The following is a 19,281-nucleotide window of genomic DNA, read 5'->3' as shown; positions in this document are numbered from 1 at the left end:
CCAAAAGTCCAGCGGGGGTCCGGAAGGACCTCCTGCCGTCCAATCTTTTTCGTCTATGGCCGCCGCCATTTTTCGGCGCCATTTTGGAAAATGGCGCCGGCTGAAGACGACAAGATTCAGAGCAGGAGCCCGTTCCGGACCGCTGCCGTTCCGGACCGCCGCTGGACCCGCAGGTTATTTAAGTTATTTGGGGGGGGGGTTCGGGAGGGTGGGGGATTTAATTTAAAGGGTCGGGGGTGGGTTTTAGGGGGTTTTAATGTGCCGGTTTTTCGATTTTTCGATTTTTCACGATTTTTAACGATTTTTCACGATATTTTACCCCCCCAAACGGCAACAATATGATTCCCTCCCCCTCCCAGCCGAAATCGATCGTTAAGACGATCGAGGACACGATTCACATCCCTAGTAATTGCCAGGTTCTTGTGGACTGGTTTGGCCTCTGTTGGAAGCAGTATGCTGGGCTTGATGGACCCTTGGTCTGACCCAGCATGGCAATTTCTTATGTTCTTATGTTCTTAGATCATGATTTTTTTTTCAGCTATTATGAAATATATTGGATGTTGGACACTCTGCTTATTTTGTTGACTTTGAAATGATCTATGACCATTATGTACTGGAAACAGGCTACATATATCTCTTTATAAGATATATCTTATGCCAAAAGAATTTTAGATTATTTAGACAGAATTGTATGTAACACTATAATATTTTTAATACTTGCAACATGAAAATAGTGAAACCAAAGTTTATAAAGGTGGTTCAGTGGTTCTATGCCACTTAGTTCTTCTTGATTTAACAATGCAGAGTCAGTAAAAGGGAGGTACATTTGTTCCCTAATGTGGCATAAGCAAAGATGAGCGGGAGCTGGGTGATTACTCTTTTGTTATTTTTATTTTTGTATAATTAGCTTGTTTTAGTTTTGTATTTTTTAAAGTTTTATTATGTTTTATTTTTGATGATTATTAGTATTTATTTATAAACTACTGTTATTGTTATTTAACTGATTATGCAGTATGTAAACATAGATAAATATTTATCTAAAAATTCTTATAGCCCACATTATACATTGAAAATTGTTCTAAGCGGATTATATTGTAAAATATATAACAATTATTGCATAGAGTACTTCTCACACATACATGAACAGAAAGACATGAACATTAGTCAGCTGAGTGAATAAATTAATCCTAAAATTAAGATAGTAAAAACTAAAAATAAAATGAGCCATTCTAGGAACTGAGGCCTAGATTCATCAAAATGCTATAAATTTCATTACCGCATAGGTATTTTATCGCAATGAGCGTTAAATTTATCACACCCCATGATACTCATTTTCTTATTTTGGCCTGCTTCTGGATAGGGGGAGAGAGAGAGAGAGAGAGGACTAGGAATTCACACCCAAACTGCCCCCTTTGAATAAATTTCCAAAATTTACATTCGCGTCACGTGATGTGATAAAAAACGCATGCATTAAGACATTATCATGGGCGTTAGGGCCCTAACGCCCATGATAATGGTCTAATGCTCTTTGATGAATGACCCTGTTAGGGATGTAAATGCCTGAGCAAAGTAAAAGGCATTGATCTGTTTTCTAAAAGACTTAAGATCTGTGAGTTCTCGTATAGTTAATGTCAGTAAATTTCACAGTAATGGACCAGTTACTCAGAAAACATGATTCCAAATTTCTCAAAGTTGGGCCTTTTTCATTTTGTAAGTTTCAGTTGGTAATGTCCAAGTGATGTAAGCTTGCGCTAGGGTGCCTATTTCCCAATTAAGGCCTAGATTTATCAAAATGCACTAAATATCACCTGTGATAGAAAAAAGGGGTGTGTTTTATGGTAATAGGCAGTTTATCTCAATTTGTGCTAATATCTATGCAAATTGTGATAACTGTGTGAGAGAGAGAGAGAGAGAGAGAGAGAGACCCATAATGCCCTAACCCTAGATAGGTAATTATACTTCTAAGGGAAGCCCACCTAGTAACTCGAGGTGAGGTTTATGTATTAGTGTAGGGGTTAGGGGCCACTTTGACATTCAAAGTGAGACATATGAACAGAACAGTGCTCTCTTGTGAAGATTTGATGACCTTCAGAGTGAGGAAACTCACTCAAAGATGATATTTGTGCAATGTTCTCTTAAGCTAGGTTGAGAGAACATTGCACAAATATCATCTTTGAGTGAGTTTCCTCACTCCGAGGGTCATCAAATCTTCACAAGAGAGCACTGCTCTGTTCATATGAATGTCAAAATGGCCCCCAACCCTACACTAATACCTAAACTTCACCTTGAGTTATTAGGTGGGCCTCCCATAGAGATATAAATACCTATCTAGGGTTAGTACATTATGGCTCAGTTCTCTCTCTCTCTCTATCTCTCTCTCTCACTCTCTTTCTTGGCTGGTGCTCCAGGAGCCTGAAAACTACTATCACAAGCTTCACACTACTGAAATAGGTGTAGCTAAAGCCATGCAACCTTAACGCCTCCTCTTTTTCAGATTTGCATCACACCATACGTTAAAGGTGTTTTTGCATGCGATAAGCCCTTAACAACATATGCGAAAACACCTTAAAGCATTTTGATAAATGACCCTATAAGTTAGATAAGGAGGCAGGGAGTCCTTTATCCAATATGTAATAGGTAGCCAATGAAGATATAACTCTTATGGGGCACAATGTAATCAGCAGGCCACAGGTTTTTATAGAAACTGCATGCCACTTAGCAAGTGTTTAGGTAAATTAACATATAGAATATCACAATAATTCAATTACCCAATCACAAATAATTAGACAATTGTCCAAAATCATCTTTAACAACAAAATATGTAACACAATGGATTAGTCTTAGTTTAAAAATGTGGCTTTTGGCACCATTTTTAATTGGGAGCACATGGACAGTCAGGAATCATGCAGCACACCCAAATGCCTCACTTCATTAGAAAAAAGGATTAATACCACATCTAAGTGAAGCTGGCATGAAGTAGATGGTCTCATCCAGCACAAGTCATTTTTTTGGACATTTAGAACTAGCATATTACTTTTCATCCAAATGTTAATCACGTGAACTCACTCATTTAGTGTGTTCATGGTGTGTTCAAGGTATTGGATAAATCTGAGCTGACATGTACAAAAAATGTCATCAGCATAAATTATTTTTGAGGGATGCAATGAAGGTGCCTAAGGGTTGCCTGAAAGAAAAGATTTAAATCATTGCAGTACCCGAGCAACCAACCTTATGTTATGCAGTTTGTCTAACAGGACATCATAACAGAGAATACCGAATACTGCAGATATGTCGTAACAGAACTAAAAGGACAGCATTACCTTTATCTAGGTCAGTTAATATAGCATCATGTAATGAGACAAACTGCATGCTTTGACTGCTCTGAAAGCCACAGTGAAAAGTGTCAAGAATATTGTTTTTTTATCTAAAAAGTCCTGGAGTTGTACATGTGCAAATATTTCCAATATCTAACTCAAAGAGAAGATCAGAGATGGGTCAATTATTAGAGGGGTCCATGGATAACAAAATGGCCTGAAGCTGTCTTTAAAAATATCAGGGAAAGTGCCTTCTACAAATGAGATGTTAGCAAGCTTTGCTAAGATCTCAGAAAATATGTGCTTTAAACTACTAATAATCCAAAATGTGTCATGTGAGCATGAGCTAGTTTCTAACTGAACTAGGAGGCTGGATATGTAATCTGAAGTGATTTCATAAAATTCACACTATTTTTCAGGAAATGAGGATGCCTCGAAGGCTGGAACTTCATTACGCTCCGACTTTATCTTAGCATGCAAGCCTACAACCTTGTCAATAAAGAAATCTGCAATTATTATAGGCTACAAACTAGTGCTTAGTTCTGCTAAATATGTAAGAATCTCAAATAACTTATGCCTGATTAGGGATCCCTGTAGCCATGCACAAAACAAGGATTTCTTAGCAGTATAAAACAAGATCTGATAAGAGCACATGGCAACTTATGTCAGAGGCATTCTCTATGATATATCTTTCTATTAATTTCTATGAATACCATGGCACTTATGAGGAAAGCTGTTGATGTGTAGAGTGTTACAGGGGTACAAGAATAGCCAAACACTGTAGTAAGGCTGCTGAAAGTGAGGGTTGAAATATTGATTACATTCAGATTATCCTGAATTTTTTCCCATGGAAATCAAGCAGAGCTATATCTGTCAAAATGACTTCCCAGACCCACAACCCAACAGAGGGGCAGCAGGCAAGGAGATTAGAGAAAACTTAAACTGCATCATTGAGTTATCTGACTAACCTAGTTGTTCCAGGGTAAGCTTATTGATAACATTATAATCATAGAGGGTTTCTGCAACAAACAATAAATCTAGTATTTGACTGTCTCGCTTCATGAGTAGGAGCTTCAATGCATTGAAATAAGGCCAATGTAGACATAGAATCTACAACCTCAAGTGCCAGACCTGATGACGGATCGTCAACATGGATGTTATAATCAACTTTTCCCACAAGCCAAAAAGTATCAAAGGCTTCAGCAAGGGTCAGATATTTTACATGCTCACTACTGGGGCTGAGAGCAAGTGCACTAAGTGAGACAGAGCTAAATTCCTGAGTCGAACTGCTAATCCATCACAGTTATTAAGTAGGGGTGGGAAGTAGAAAAATGTTCATTTTGTTTTCGGTAGTTTAATTTTCGACAAATTTCAATTTGTCAAATGTTTATTTACTTTATTTAGTTAAACATTTAAACAAAAAAAAACCCCCCTTAAAAATGAAAAAAAAAAGAAAGAAAGAAACGGGGCTTTCTGAGGCCTCCCTAGCACCCCACCCACCTCTCCCAACCTTAAAAATGCCAGGGCCAGGATCCTCCCCAGCCCCCACTTACCAGTCCAAGGGGGGATCTGATGCTGAAGACCGGGCCTTGCTTATGGAATAGGCCAAGATCTCACAGATCTATCGTGGCCTCATCCTCTGTAAGGCCAAAGCCTCAGCCTGGGCCTAAGCATTGGGATGGGCCCGACACCTAGGCCCAGGCTGAAGCCTCGGCCTTGGTTAGGCCTAGGCTGCAGTAGGACACCATGACCTTGGTCTATGCCCTATGTAAAGTCCAGGTTTTAAGGCCAGTTCCCAACACCTGGGCCTTGGCCTAGGACAAAGCCTGCCATGACCCAGTCCAGAGACTGGGTCCTGACGCCAGAGCCTTGGCCCGGACCCCGGCCCGACTCTGGCTCCTTGGCCTGGAGGCCAGCTCCCATTGCCTGGGCTTTGGCCCAAGGTCAGACCCAGGCCTCGGAGCTCAGGCCTTGGAGCTCCTCTCTTAGGTGCTTGAAAGCCAAATGATGCCATCCACTGGGGTCGTGCCAGGGTTAATTAACTCCGCTGCATTCAACCTCAGCAGACAGTGCCATGTTGATGTATGTTATTGTATGGCATTATCGTAGGTGCCATTTTGATGTATGGCATTGTACAGAATTGCCATATATCAACATGGCGCTGACCGCTGAGGTTGAATGCACCAGAATTAATTAACTTTGGCGCGACCCTAGTGGAAAGAGACCTTTGGCTTTCAGCACCAAAGAAAGAAGTCGAAGGAGTTCCCTGGTGTTGGGACCCAGCCTCCGGAGTGGTTCGCAGCATCAGGCCTGGGCTCAGGCTGCAATGCTGGATCCTTGGACCAGGCAAGATTTTTACATGTGTGGGGTCTTGGTCAAGGCCCTGGCATTAGGCCTAGGCCTTGACTGAAACCCTGGTGTCACACTCAGGTCTAAGCCACGGTTCATTTGTTATGCTTTTGCCTATGCCTAGGTGAGGCCCCAGCCTTGGGCCTATGCATAGGCCCAGGCCCCGAAGTCATGCTCTGATCTAGGCCAAGGCCCTTGCTTTGGGTCTCAGCCTATTCCATAGGTGAGGCCCCAGCCTTGGGCCTATGCATAGGCCCAGGCCCCGAAGTCATGCTCTGATCTAGGCCAAGGCCCTTGCTTTGGGTCTCAGCCTATTCCATAGGTGAGGCCCTGGCCTTGGTCAAATGAATCAGTTTTGATTTCAAAATAAAACGTGAAAACCAACAAAATTTCATCAGATTTTCAATTGTTACACTTTTTTAAAAAATTTTTATTTATGAATTTTCAGTGTAAACAAATATCACATCAAACAAAAAATGAAATACTGAATAGGCCAATTGGTAAAAGAAAAGTAATAAAAGCCAGACAGGAATATAAAAAGGAAATAATACATTGGTGCAATACACGATTAATAATACAACAAAGGAGGACATATACTCTGAGGAGAGAATTGAAAAAGAAACAATAATTGAATGGCCTTTACCTACTAGGAGCTACACTCTACTAAATTACTAGACACATTAAGACAATAAGCCACTATAACTGGGTCCTAGAGTCTAAAAAGACTCTTAACTGTTCTTGGATAAAGAAAATGAAACAATCATTACCTTTTTAACAATATATTTACAAGGATATCTTAAAAGGAATGATGCATCTAAGGAAATTGTTTCCTGCCTCATTGAAAGAAACCCTTTTCTCCTTTCCTGTGTTATCTTTGATGACAAAATGAAATGAAATAGGAAATTTTGTCTAATTTTCTGTTTTGTTTCGCCTGAATGGCCATCCCTATCATTAAGCATTAAGAGCCTGATACAGTACAGTGCGCTCCAGCGGAGCGCACTGTTAACCCGCGTTTGGATGCGCTAGCTTTACCCCTTATTCAGTAAGGGGTAATAGCGCATCGAAAACGCACGTCCAACCCCCCGAAATTAATAGCACCCGCAACATGCAAATGCATGTTGATGGCCCTATTATTTATTCCTGCGCGATTCAGTAAGTAAAATGTGCAGCCAAGACGCACATTTTACTTTCAGAAATTAGCGCCTACCCAAAGGTAGGCGTTAATTTCTGCCAGCACTGGGAAAGTGCACAGAAAAGCAGTAAAAACTGCTTTTCTGTAAACCCTCCGACTTAATATCATGGCGATATTAAATCGGAGGTCCCTGAAAGTTAAAAATAATTAAAAATAAAAAAATAAAAAATTTAAAATTGGCCCGCGGCTCGCGGGTTGAAAACCAGATGCTCAATTTTGCCGGCGTCCGGTTTCCGAACCCATGGCTGTCTGCGGGTTTGAGAACCGACACAGGCAAAATTGAGCATCAGCTGTCAAACTCGCTGACAGCCGCCGCTCCTGTCAAAAAAGAGGCGCTAGGGATGCGCTAGTGTCCCTAGCGCCTCTTTTTATCGCGGGCCCTCATTTGCATGCGGGCCGATACTAAATCGCGCACATAGGAGAGCGGGCGCTCGCCCGCTCTCCCGTGACTTTTACTGTATCGGCCCATAAGTAAGGGAGCTGCAATAATAGCAAATTCTGTCTATAAATTAAGATCATACCATTACCCTTTTTTCCTATCCTAGGTTGGTACCCATGTATATATCCTAGAGCACACTGCTGATTTAGGATTATTGCATTGGCATCAGAGTGCCAAGATTCACCAATAGCCAAAAAATATAGCTGGTAATCAATTCTAAAAATAAGTGGATGTTTTACTTTTATGGATCGGGCATTGATATAAGCAAATTTAAGCTGCAGGGAACATATTTGCTCATCTGTGCATGATATTTTATTTCATGTTGGATTGAGTAACACTCTAGGCCTTTTACTAGACATAGAACCTACTTAGTGATGGGACGTTGTGATATGTTGGTATTATATGTGTTATTATGTTAGATATGTATATGATATAATATATGATATAATATGTAATATATAATATAATATATAATATATGATATGATATTATGTTAGATATGTATATGATATAATATATGATATAATATGTAATATATAATATAATATATAATATAATATGTGATATTATGTTAGATATGTATATGATATAATATATGATATAATATGTAATATATAATATAATATATAATATAATATGTGATATTATGTTAGATATGTATATGATATAATATATGATATAATATGTAATATATAATATAATATATAATATAATATGTGATATTATGTTAGATATGTATATGATATAATATATGATATAATATGTAATATATAATATAATATATAATATATGATATGATATTATGTTAGATATGTATATGATATAATATATGATATAATATGTAATATATAATATAATATATAATATAATAGGTGATATTATGTTAGATATGTATATGATATAATATATGATATAATATGTAATATATAATATAATATATAATATAATATGTGATATTATGTTAGATCCTCCTTAAAAGCCCAGAACCAGGAATTTAGCATGATCTACCTTAAGCCACTCGGAAGGGCATTCTCCTTAGCCCCAGGGAGAACACTGGACCCCAGGGAAAAGGAGGAGCCTAGGGAAAAGCCAATAGTGCTGTCTTTTGTTTGAGAACTGATGAGTTAAGCAGGGATGGTTTTGTTAATTTTTTTTTTTTCTGTGATTAATAAAAAGCTTATGAGAAAACAGTTCCAGGTTCAGCCTGAGTCTGTTCTCTGGCCAGCCACTGACTGCACACGGTGCCACAGACGTGCCGTACCTAAACATTGTCATCAGGGAAGGAATGATATTCCTCCGGGGATCTGAGATCAAAAGAAAGAAAAGAGAAACAGAAATAAAGCAAGTAGGATAAGATCCAAATAAAATCTAGCCTAGACACAAATACAACAGTAGTAAACAGAGAAATAATGGCTAGAGAATAAATAAGGAGCTGGCCCCAAGGAAGATCTGCTAGAAGCAGGTGGGGGGCAGCCCCTGAGGGCTAGAGCTGCCCAGCCCCCAATGCCAATAAAGTATTGTGTGCAGTTAGCAATGCAGCCCCACAAAGGTTTCACCAGATCACAACCAGCCAGCACCAGGAGCAGCAAAACACAGTAAAGCGCACTAAGCAGAGCACAAATTTAGCAGGCTCCTTTTTCAGCACATCTGTGGCGTGGGCACCTTCAGCAAGTCGGGCTGCCTTTTCAGGTGTTGGGGGGAAAGGGCCAGAAAACTGGAAACAGGTATTTCAAGTTTGCACATAAACCCTAGGGATGTGCAGAGCAAAATTTTATGTTCATATTTTTTATGTCCGAAAGGGGGTCCCACTTGCGGCCAATATGGACATAAAAAAAAATCCAATGAGTTGGGTATATGTACATATGTGCAAAAAAAAAATTTAAACCCCCTCACCCTCCTTAATCCCCCCCCCAGACTTACCACAACTCCCTGGTGATCGAGCGAGGAGTGAGGACGTCATTTCTGCAATCCTTGGCGAGAAGCATGTGACGTCGGCGGCACGTCGAGTGACGCGGCGTCACGTGATTCCCGGCTCGTTCGCGCCGGACGGCTCGTTCGGCCCAAAAAGAACTTTTGGCCAGCTTGGGGGGGCCTCCTGACCCCCCCAAGCTGGCCAAAAGTTCTTTTTGGGCCGAACAAGCCGTCCGGCGCGAACGAGCCGGGAATCACGTGGCGCCGCGTCACTCAGACGCGGCGTCACGTGATTCCCGGCAAGTTCGCGCCGGACGGCTCGTTCGGCCCAAAAAGAACTTTTGGCCAGCTTGGGGGGGTCAGGAGGCCCCCCCAAGCTGGCCAAAAGTTCTTTTTGGGCCGAACGAGCCGTCCGGCGCGAACGAGCCGGGAATCACGTGACGCCGCGTCACTCGACGTGCCGCCGACGTCACATGCTTCTCGCCAAGGATTGCAGAAATGGCGTCCTCACTCCTCGCTCCATCACCAGGGAGTTGTGGTAAGTCGGGGGGGGGGGATTAAGGAGGGTGAGGGGGTTTATATTTTTATTTTGGCTCAACAATCGCGATTTCCCACATATCGAACATATCTATGTTCGATATGTGGGAAATCCGATCGTTTATGTCGAATCAATTTTTTAAGTAAAAAAAAAATATGAGTTGCGTTTTACTAATGCGGTCAATCCAAATGCACACCCCTAATAAACCCCAGAACGGACCCTTCTGTCAGCAGGCAGAGTGTAATGAGAGGAAAGACTGGAAACCTGCCGCGGTCACGAGGGCATTTCAGGTGCTGAGGGAAAGGGCCAGCAAAGTGGAAGCAGGCAGTTCAAGTGGATTGGCCCCTTCTGTTAGCAGGCAGAGTGCAGAGAGGCAGAATATCCTCCTTGTCATTTCTGTAGAGAAGTTCTGGATGAGGATAATATCTATACATGGAGTTACGCTCAAGGAAATCCTAGTTAATACAACGAAAATAACATTCGTGTACTAGCTATGTCTAGATGAGTAACAAAATCATGAAATATTGCCTGGCATATTATGCTACCCATATGTGATCTTGACTGCCATCTTGTGGTTTCTCCTAATATATCATCCTTTTTCTTCTGTCCGCTCTCACCAAGGTATGCATTACTTTTCTCATCTATCCATTCTATTTCAACATAATGTGAAAATAGTCATTTTAAATCTTCTGACATTTGTGTACTTAATCCTATGCAGAGTTACATGATTTAATCAGTTTTTTTTGTATGTGAACTCTATATGGCATTATGGGCTGAGTTTTCAAAGCCATTTCTGCATATACAACTCAGTTGTATTCACCTGACTGGCTGTACTGCAATAGACGGGGCTCCATTCACATAAAACTACTCACATAACCCAGTTTCACGTGTGCATTTACTTTGAGGTGCTCCAGGAAGGGGGAAATTTTGGAGGCACGGTCCGAGCTTAAGTTACTACTTTTTGATTTAAAAAGGATACACATAAGTTCACGTTACACCCACGACAGGGTATATGTAACTTTTTTGCGGGTGGGTCTGTGAGCGTATTCGGGCACAAATTTTCAAAGCAAACTTTTGAGAACACGTTTGCTTAGAAAGTTTGGGGTACAACCTGTGCAAAAAAGGCATGCGCAGACTTTACCCCAATCTACACAGTTATAAAGTTACTTCTCTAAAAGCAATTAAATACTAGGCTTTGTGATGTGTTCTTTCATGGCAGAAAAGGAAGAAAGCTGCACTAATACCTTAAAGGAGATATCTAATAAATAGTTCATTTGTTTGTTTTTAAATTATTTATTTACTAGAGTCAGAAAAAAAAATACTCTTTCAGGATCTTTCTTCTTCACGGCACATTGTTACTCTTTTAAAGTGGATTTGATGTGAATTATGAACTGAATAAGGAAAAGCCTGCTTCTGAAGCAGCACTGCCACTGAAAAACGTCTGGGGCAGTATAATTGCAAATGTTGCCATTTTCGGGTCTTCTTTGCAACGTTCTGATATCTTCATCATTTTTTGAATGTTTTATCTTTATGTCTTCTTGCTTTTATTAAATATTTGGCTTTGTGGATGACCCTGGTTATTCTTTTCAAGCCGATGCAATATCGGTGCGCATTAAACAGTTGCTCATGATGGAGCGCCTGCTCTCAACGCAAGCCGGTTCACCGCTCCTGGGCGCCCGATTTCATATATAAATGGGCTGCTGTGGTAAAAAGGAGGCACTAGGGAACATTTTGCAACCCTAGAGCCTCCTCGGCATCAGGCACCCAGGAGAAGTGGCCGTCAGCGGGTTAGGAAAACGGATGCTCAATTTTACGAGCATCCTTTTTCCTAATCTGTGCACAGCCACATGTTAGGAAAACAGACACTCAATTAACGAGTGTCTGTTTTCCTAACCTGACCACTGGCTTTACTTTTTTTTCAGTTCCTCCGACTTAATCTCACCACAATATTAATCCAGTGGAACTACAGAAAAGCAGTATTTTCTGCTTTTCTGTAAACTTTAGGGCTTCTCAAGAATTAACACCTGCTCGGGGTAATAGCTAATAGCCTCATCAACATGAATTTACTTGTGATGAGCGCTATTAGCTTCGTGCTGGTTTGGACATGCGTTTTGGATGTGCTAATCCCCTTATTGCATGAGGGGTTTTGGACGCGCGTCCAAAACACGCGTTCGAGCGCCTGCAAAGTCGTGTGTTCGGCCAAGTGCACTATAATGCATCAGCTTGTTTGTGTAACAAGGAGCCAAGAGTTACAATTATGACATGGAAACATTTGCAATCCTCATTTAAAGTAGAATTTTCTTTCTGTGGAGCAAGGTGTAGGGAGGGGAATTTTCAGCAGCCCATGCAGGGCTAAATCTGCAGATACAAAGTACCTACAGTCTTCAGCCAGAACTTTCATACCAGACTTACTCACATCTGTCCACTATGAAAATGCCCGGATTGTGCCAGCAGGTGTGTGGATATATCTGCAGGAAATTATATTTGCTCCCAAACAGGTGTAGTTTTCTGTGTGCACATTTAAGCATTTACTTTTGAAAATCAATAGTGCTCATCTAAATGCTTTCCCTCTACTCAACTCCGCCTTCCTGGAACACCTACTGTGAGTGTGGGGGAAAGTACATGCAAACTCCATGCTTTACGCATTCTTTTCTCTACACAACCACAGGTTGACTTTCAAAAGGTGATTTACATGTAGAAATAAGGGTTTGTGCATTTACTTCTTTTGAAGGTTATCCCCTAAAGGAGAAAAATGTTGCTCTGCAGAAAAGTTCCACAGTGGAAAAAAGCTTCAAATTCTCAGATCTCTGAACCTCTCTGACGTTTGTACAAGAAGAAAAAAGCAGAAGAGAGTAAAAGAGAAACTTCAGAGATGTCATGTTAGAGGAAATCATTTGTGGAATTTTAGAAAGCAGCTGGATATAGGGAAGAAAAGAACAAATTGGGTGTCATCTGCTTGAGAAAAGCCAAAAATATGAAATAGGACAGCCTTGTGCAGTAGAATGAGGTAAGAAAAGAGAGAGAATGTAAGAATGTAATAACTCTTGTTTCATATAAGAGTTTGCTTAACATGGATGTCAAGGTTCTACATTTTTGTCATGCTTCTATTTTCCTTTTGGGCTTTTCTTCATCCAGATTCAGTTTGTTTAATTTTCTTTTTTGGTTTAATTTATTTTCTACACTACCCCCTCCCCAACCCCCCCCCCCAAAAAAAAAAAAAAAACCACCAGAAAAAATAATCCAAACTGCAAAAAAAAAAAAAAAAGGTGGGGGGGGGGGGGGGGGAGGGGTGGCGACTCTACCTTAAGGCTCGACCTGAGCTCTAGGTTCAGTCTGATGCCTGGTACCTGAGTTGGGGCCTATGCTTAGCTCATGGGGTCTGGCTCGAGTCCTGGTTCTGGTGCTGGGCTGAGGCCTGGTCCTGGTCCTGGTGCTGGAGCCAAGCCAGAGATGTGTTCCTGACCGTAGGCCTGGTCCCAGTGCTGAGATCTGAAGACTGGTTCCGGTGCCAGGACCCAACCGGAAGCCTGGGCCCAAGCTTGAGCCAATGCCAAGCATGGCATCAAAGCCTGGCCTTGACATAGAAGCCTGGTCCTGGCACCAAGGCCCAACCTGATGCGAGGTCCCATTGCCAAGGCCTACGTATAGGTCAACCCGAAGTCTAGCCCAAGACCTGGCAAGTGGGGCCTACTATTTATTAATTTTTTATTTATTTAACATTTTTCTATACCGACATTCACACGAGGCATCACATCGGTTTCCAGATAACAGAAAATTCAGCCAACTGGGCTTTGCATTGTAACTGATATTATAACTGGGGGGGAGAAGGAGGTAACTTGGAACTTTAAGTGTATGCAGGAAAGGAGGAGGGAAAGAAGGTGGTTTATTTACAGGATGCAGGCTTTATGTACATTCTATATATTCTATTATGTACATTCAATTAACAAGGTGAGGGGGTGGTGGAGAAAGGCTGGGGGGAGGAGGGGAGGAGGGGGGGCTAGGTTAGAGAGAGAAGGGAGGTAGGGGGGTGGGGAAGGGGAGGTGGGGGGGGTGGGGACAGGGAGGGGGGGAGGGTGTAGAAGAGGAGAAGTGGATATGGGTGGGTGGGGTGGATAAGGAGTGGGGTAGAGGGAGGGAATGGAACTGGGAGGGCGGATTAGGCATAGGCATGCGTGAAAAGCCATGTTTTAAGTTTCTGTCTGAATTTCTTTGGACAGATCTCGAGGCGTAGACTGGTGGGCATTGAGTTCCACAGCTTGGGACCAGCTAAGGAGATGGAGCGTTGTTTAGTGGATGCGAGGTGGGATAGTTTAGGTGGCGGAGTGGGTATTGTTGCAAGGTATGGTGTTCTGGTAGGTCTTGAGGTAGTACGAAGGTGGAGGGTGTCAGAGAACCAAAGCTTGTTTGGATTGTGGATGGCTTTATGTATGAGAGTTAGAGTCTTAAAGATGATTCTTGAGGATATGGGGAGCCAGTGTAGTTGTTTGAGAGTGGGCGTGATGTGTTCGTTTCTGCGTGTGCCTGTTAGTATGCGCGCAGCTGCATTTAGTAGGAGCTGCAGGGGGGTTGTGGCATTTTTGGAAAGGCCTAGTAGGATGGCATTTGCGTAATCTACTTTGGATAGGATGACATCTTCTTTCTTTGTTGAAAGAAGATGTCTACTACAAGGAAGAGTCCTATCATTGAGGCCCATTCTTGGTGCTGGTACCCAGTCCAAGGCCTGGTCCCATCACCAAGGCCTTAGCCTGATGCTGGAGCCTGGTCTGAGACCTGTTCCCATCAACAAGGCTTAGCATAGGCTTGGCACCGGGACCCTGCCTGGAGGTTTAGGACCAGGTCCCCTGACTTCTTCTTTCTTAAATGTTGTTGTCTACATGAAGGATACACCAGAGTAATGTCACTATGGCGCCTTCCTCTGGTATGGATGTTGCCATTTTGATATATATGGCTGTTGAAATGTACATCCATACATCAAAATGGTGCCATCTGCTTCAGAGGAAGGCACAGCAGTGAAGTCACTACAGTACTTCCTTCAAGGGGATGGTATCATTTTAAGAAAATCAACAAAGAAAGAAGATGTCAAAAGGCTTGGTCCTAGGCCTTCAGGTACCGGCATACTGATGGCACCAGAACTCAGGCACAGCCCTGTCATTGGACCTAGGCCTCAGCAACAGAATCAAGCCTTGGGCCAGGTCCCAGGCCTAGGGCTAAATCTTTGTGACAGGACCAGGCCTCAGACCAGGTCTCCAAGATGGGTCTTGGTGATGCGACTAGGGTTGTACAGGGCCATGGCACCAGGCTTAGCTCTAGGCCTTGGCTATGGGAACAGGCATTGGGAAGAGATATTCCACTGAGCATAGGCCTCAGTGTTGGGACAGGGCCTCTGGTACTAGGCCTAAACCTTAGAGATGGGACCAGGCCTCCAAGGCCAGGCTCTGGGACTCGGCTTTTGCCTCAGCAATGCGACTGGGCCTTGTACTAGGCTCCAGCCATGTGCCTGCATCTTAGCAATGGATTCAGGCCTTGGAATAATCCCGTCACCAGGCCTAGGCCTTGATGCTGGGACCAGGCTTTGGATCAGTCTCCAGCACTGGGCCTATGCCTAGGTTGTCTTGATGGGACCTGGACTCTGGTTGAGCCTTGGCAATGGTACCAGACCTTAGGCTGGGCCCAGTCCTAGGCCTTATTGAACAGATATGGCCTTGGGCAGGGCCTCGGCACTGGCCCTAGACTTAAATCTTGGAGTTGAAACCAGGTCTTGAGCTGGGCTGTGCCAGGCCTAGGCCTCGGCAACAGTAACAAGTCTCCTGGCTGGACCCGAGTGCAGGCCCTAAGCTTCTGCAACTGGAAAATCCTCCAGGCCAGGCCAGGCCATTGTACCAGGATTATCCTAGGCCTTGGTGATGGAACCAGACTGAGGCCTAGTTCCACCAGAGGCTTGTTTTGTTTTTCTAAATGCACACATATGAAAATGCTTGAAATGTTTCATGCATTTTTGTAGGAAGCTATTTTTAGTTTGTTGCATTCAGAACAAACCAAAAATGACCTCATTCATTGCATTTTACATGTTTGTTTTAAATGAATGCACATTGCTATTGCTTAAAGTAGGAGTTTTTAGCAAGTCTTCAAAATACCAACATAACTCTTCCATGGCTCTGTGTTGTCTTCTCTTTTAGTCTTATTCCTAGGCATTATCTTTCCCCCATGTAATTTATTTCTCTTTCCTGCTAGGGAGGGGAACACTCTCAATTGTGGGCTGGGGGCATGCTCAGCTGGAAGGCCAGACTGGGCCATGGAAACCTTGAAAAAACACATTGTCCACACTAAAGGTAGTGCTCCAAAATAGATACTGTAAAATAACTGGGTAGCAAAAAATACAAAACAAATCACAGCTCTCAGTTCAGTCGCAAAATATTTCAAAAGGCTTCCCCACTCACAAAACCCCAATGGGTAATATAGCAAAGTAGGACAAATCAGAAAAAAACAATCCAAGCTCCGAAATTCACAGTTCTCAGAGGAGCTTAGCTGGGTACCCCCTTCCCTTCTAGAATGACAGTCCCAATTTTCAGAAGTCCCAACTCCCAGTGGCCTTTCTTCACTCACAAATTTCTCATCTTCTTTCTCCAGACTTTCTGTGGATTCAGGATTAACATAAAGTCTCTCCGAAACCAAAACTTAGCTAACTACAGCTGTCAGACTCCAGACAAAATACCAGCTACTCATAGGGGCTCCAGACAAAACACTTCCGTCCCATAGTAGCTTCTTCTTTCTGTGCTGAAACTCAAACAGGCAACCTTTCCCGTAGATCCTGCAGCCTCCAACCCAGTATCTGGTCCTGTGTCGCCAACTTCACTTCTTCCCTTTCCAAACTCCACTACTTCTTCCATGACTCCTTCCACATCTCCATACTCCTCTAGAACTTGTGAAAACACCTCAGGACTCCAAACCAGGGAGAGGAAGACACTCTAATTCTCCAGCTTTCTTAATCTCTCCCAATCTCCAGTGTTACACAAGCCTCACGGAAAGCACTTTTTATATTCCCTTAGAGTAACACCCCCTTGGTGGGCATAGACCACATTGTCAAGCCTCTTAATAGCCTTCACACCCCTTAACCTTTTGATAATCTTCCTGTTCTGCAGAAGTCCCCTTGTACATTTCAAGTGAACCTTTTACATTTCAAGTGATCTCAATCTGCTAAAAAATCTTGAAGGTGAATTTTAAAAGCCTGACGCACACATCACTTAGGGCATGTGTGAATACATCAGGCTGGTGCAGGCCGAGCAGATTTTGAAGGCCAGCTGGATATGCGTGTACCTACCACTGCGCACACAAATGAAAAGTTGTTTTTTTTTTTTTAAAGGGGAGGGGCGAGGGCAGGGCATGGGCTAGTCCAGGATTGTAACCTAAAATTTGTGCATAAATACTTGCACCCAATGGCGCATGCTGGGGTCCCCTGCCACGTAACTTTAAATCTGCTATGGATGACATGCAAGTTGTAAAACAAAAAAATTCTAGGCAGATCAGCGGGGTTTTAAAGGTCAGAGCTAACAGGGGGGAAGGGAGGCGATTAAACGAGAAGGGTTTAGAAGTTCTATCTCTTAACTGGGAGAACTGGGAACGAACTGGGAAAATGGGTTATGGCATTGGCCCATATGCCTTTTAAAATCTCCCCCATTTCGTGGTAGAAGCGGCATTTGCGTGAACAGATACACATCCACTTAAAATTGTGCAAACGTGCACATGCCTGCATTTATGCACATAAATGATGAACGCGTGAACATGTGCACCATACGCCACTTTGAAAGTTACCGTCCCTATGTTACAACATAAGTCCCATGGTTCAGACTAGGTCTCACAATTTCCCATTATTGCTGTGCCATCTGGTGGCCATACGCCTACACCTACATGTTTACACCCAGGCAGATCCAATACAGTGCGCTCAGCCGAGCGCACTGTTTAACCTGCGGTTGGACATGGGTTTTGGACACACGTCCACCACCCCTTATTCCGTAAGGGGATTAGTGCGTCCCAAAACGCACATCCAACCCCCCACGAAACTAATAGTGCTCATCACATGCAAATGCATGCTGAGGAGGCTATTAGCTATTCTCCCTCAATCCAAAAAAAAAAAAAAAAGTGTGCCCGACCTGCACATTTTTACCCTCAGAAATTAACGCCTTGCCCAGAGCAGACGTTAATTTCTGAGCAGCCCAAAAAAGTGTACAGAAAAGCAGAATATTCTGCTTTTCTGTACTTCCTCTAACTTAATATCGTGGCAATATTGTCGGAGGAATAAAAAGGACAGAAAGTAAAAAAAAGAAAATGTTTTTAAAAAGTGTGCCGGCGGTCAGGTTAGGAAAAGGGACGCTCAATTAATGAGCTCGTAAAATCAAGCGTCCATTTCCTAACCCACTGACAGCTGACCTCTCCTGGGTGTCCGCTGCTAATGAGGCGCTGGGGGCGCATATTTGTCCCTAGCGCCTCCTTGGCAGAGTGGCCCCTCATTTGAATATTCAATGGCGTGCCGAGGTGGCTGGACGCACGTTAGGAAAGCGGGCGCACTGCCGCGTTATTAGATCGGCCTGACTGCTTGGAAGGCCTGGCTAATAGCTCAGAGAAACCCAAAAGCTTTTTTTTTTTTTTTTTAATACAAGGAACTCCCAAGGTTCTTTTGGATAGAGACATGACATGAAAGCAATTGGATGGGAAGAGTTCACAGAAATGAAAAGAAAAACTTTTGGACTGTAGCGTGCAACATTTGTTTACAACCATGGTACATCAGCATGGATATGCAAACTGAAGCCTAGGAGATTGAGCAGCATGCTAACAGTCAAGGGCACTACTGCAAGAAGGCTGTGTCCCAAAGGAAAGGGAAAGAGCAGATCCTGGGTATTTGTTATCAGCTGATCAGTTTTCTACTAAGAAAACTTCCGAATTAGTGGATGGGGAAAGAATGTCTCCTCCTCCAGTGGCAGCTCATTAATGTCTTGCTTTCCAAACTGATTACTAAAGATAACAGTGGATACACTTGGTTTTTTTTTTAAATTTCAGTAAGCTTTTGTAAACATCAGCATTGTGCTAAAGGATTTGTTATCAAATATGGTACCTTCAGGAACTGTAGCAGGAGATCCAGTATTTCCAGGTTCTCTAATTGTTGCTTGGCAAACATGTATTGCAAGGAAGAAGAGTAGTAGAAACCTAGCTGTGAACCAACAGTCTTTATTCATATTTTCAAACTGAACTCTTTTATTGTGTGCTGGGCACTATGAGCCTCAGCCCAGCATCACTGAATAGCAGTATTGTGACATCATTATCCTGAGAGAGGCTTCAAAACCCAGAGCTAAATTATGAAAAACTCAGAGGTGCACCCACAAGCTGAGAGATACACTGCACTGAAATGATATGTTTTACTTTCCTAAATAGATTAAAGGAATAACACCCTAAAATATTGATATGCAACTGTATTCCCACTGTATGACTGGTTGCCTATAATCAAAGTCAAGAATGTGATCATAAGCCAGATGACACAGGAAATGTA

At 42.6% G+C, this 19,281-nt stretch overlaps 1 protein-coding gene across 1 annotated transcript in view; it reads right to left on the bottom strand.

Moving 5' to 3' along the window:
- LOC115093320 overlaps positions 1-18,959 on the bottom strand; it is a 211,272-nt gene extending 192,313 nt beyond the window's left edge. Inside the window, exon 1 of the mRNA XM_029604958.1 lies at positions 18,850-18,959. The gene's annotated coding sequence lies outside the window, so the exon portion shown is untranslated. The remainder of the gene's footprint in view (positions 1-18,849) is intronic.
- Positions 18,960-19,281: the final 322 nt, after the last annotated feature.

Source organism: Rhinatrema bivittatum, chromosome 6 (assembly GCF_901001135.1).
Source record: "Rhinatrema bivittatum chromosome 6, aRhiBiv1.1, whole genome shotgun sequence".
NCBI lineage: Eukaryota > Metazoa > Chordata > Amphibia > Gymnophiona > Rhinatrematidae > Rhinatrema > Rhinatrema bivittatum.
This window is presented reverse-complemented; position numbering and strand designations above follow the sequence as displayed.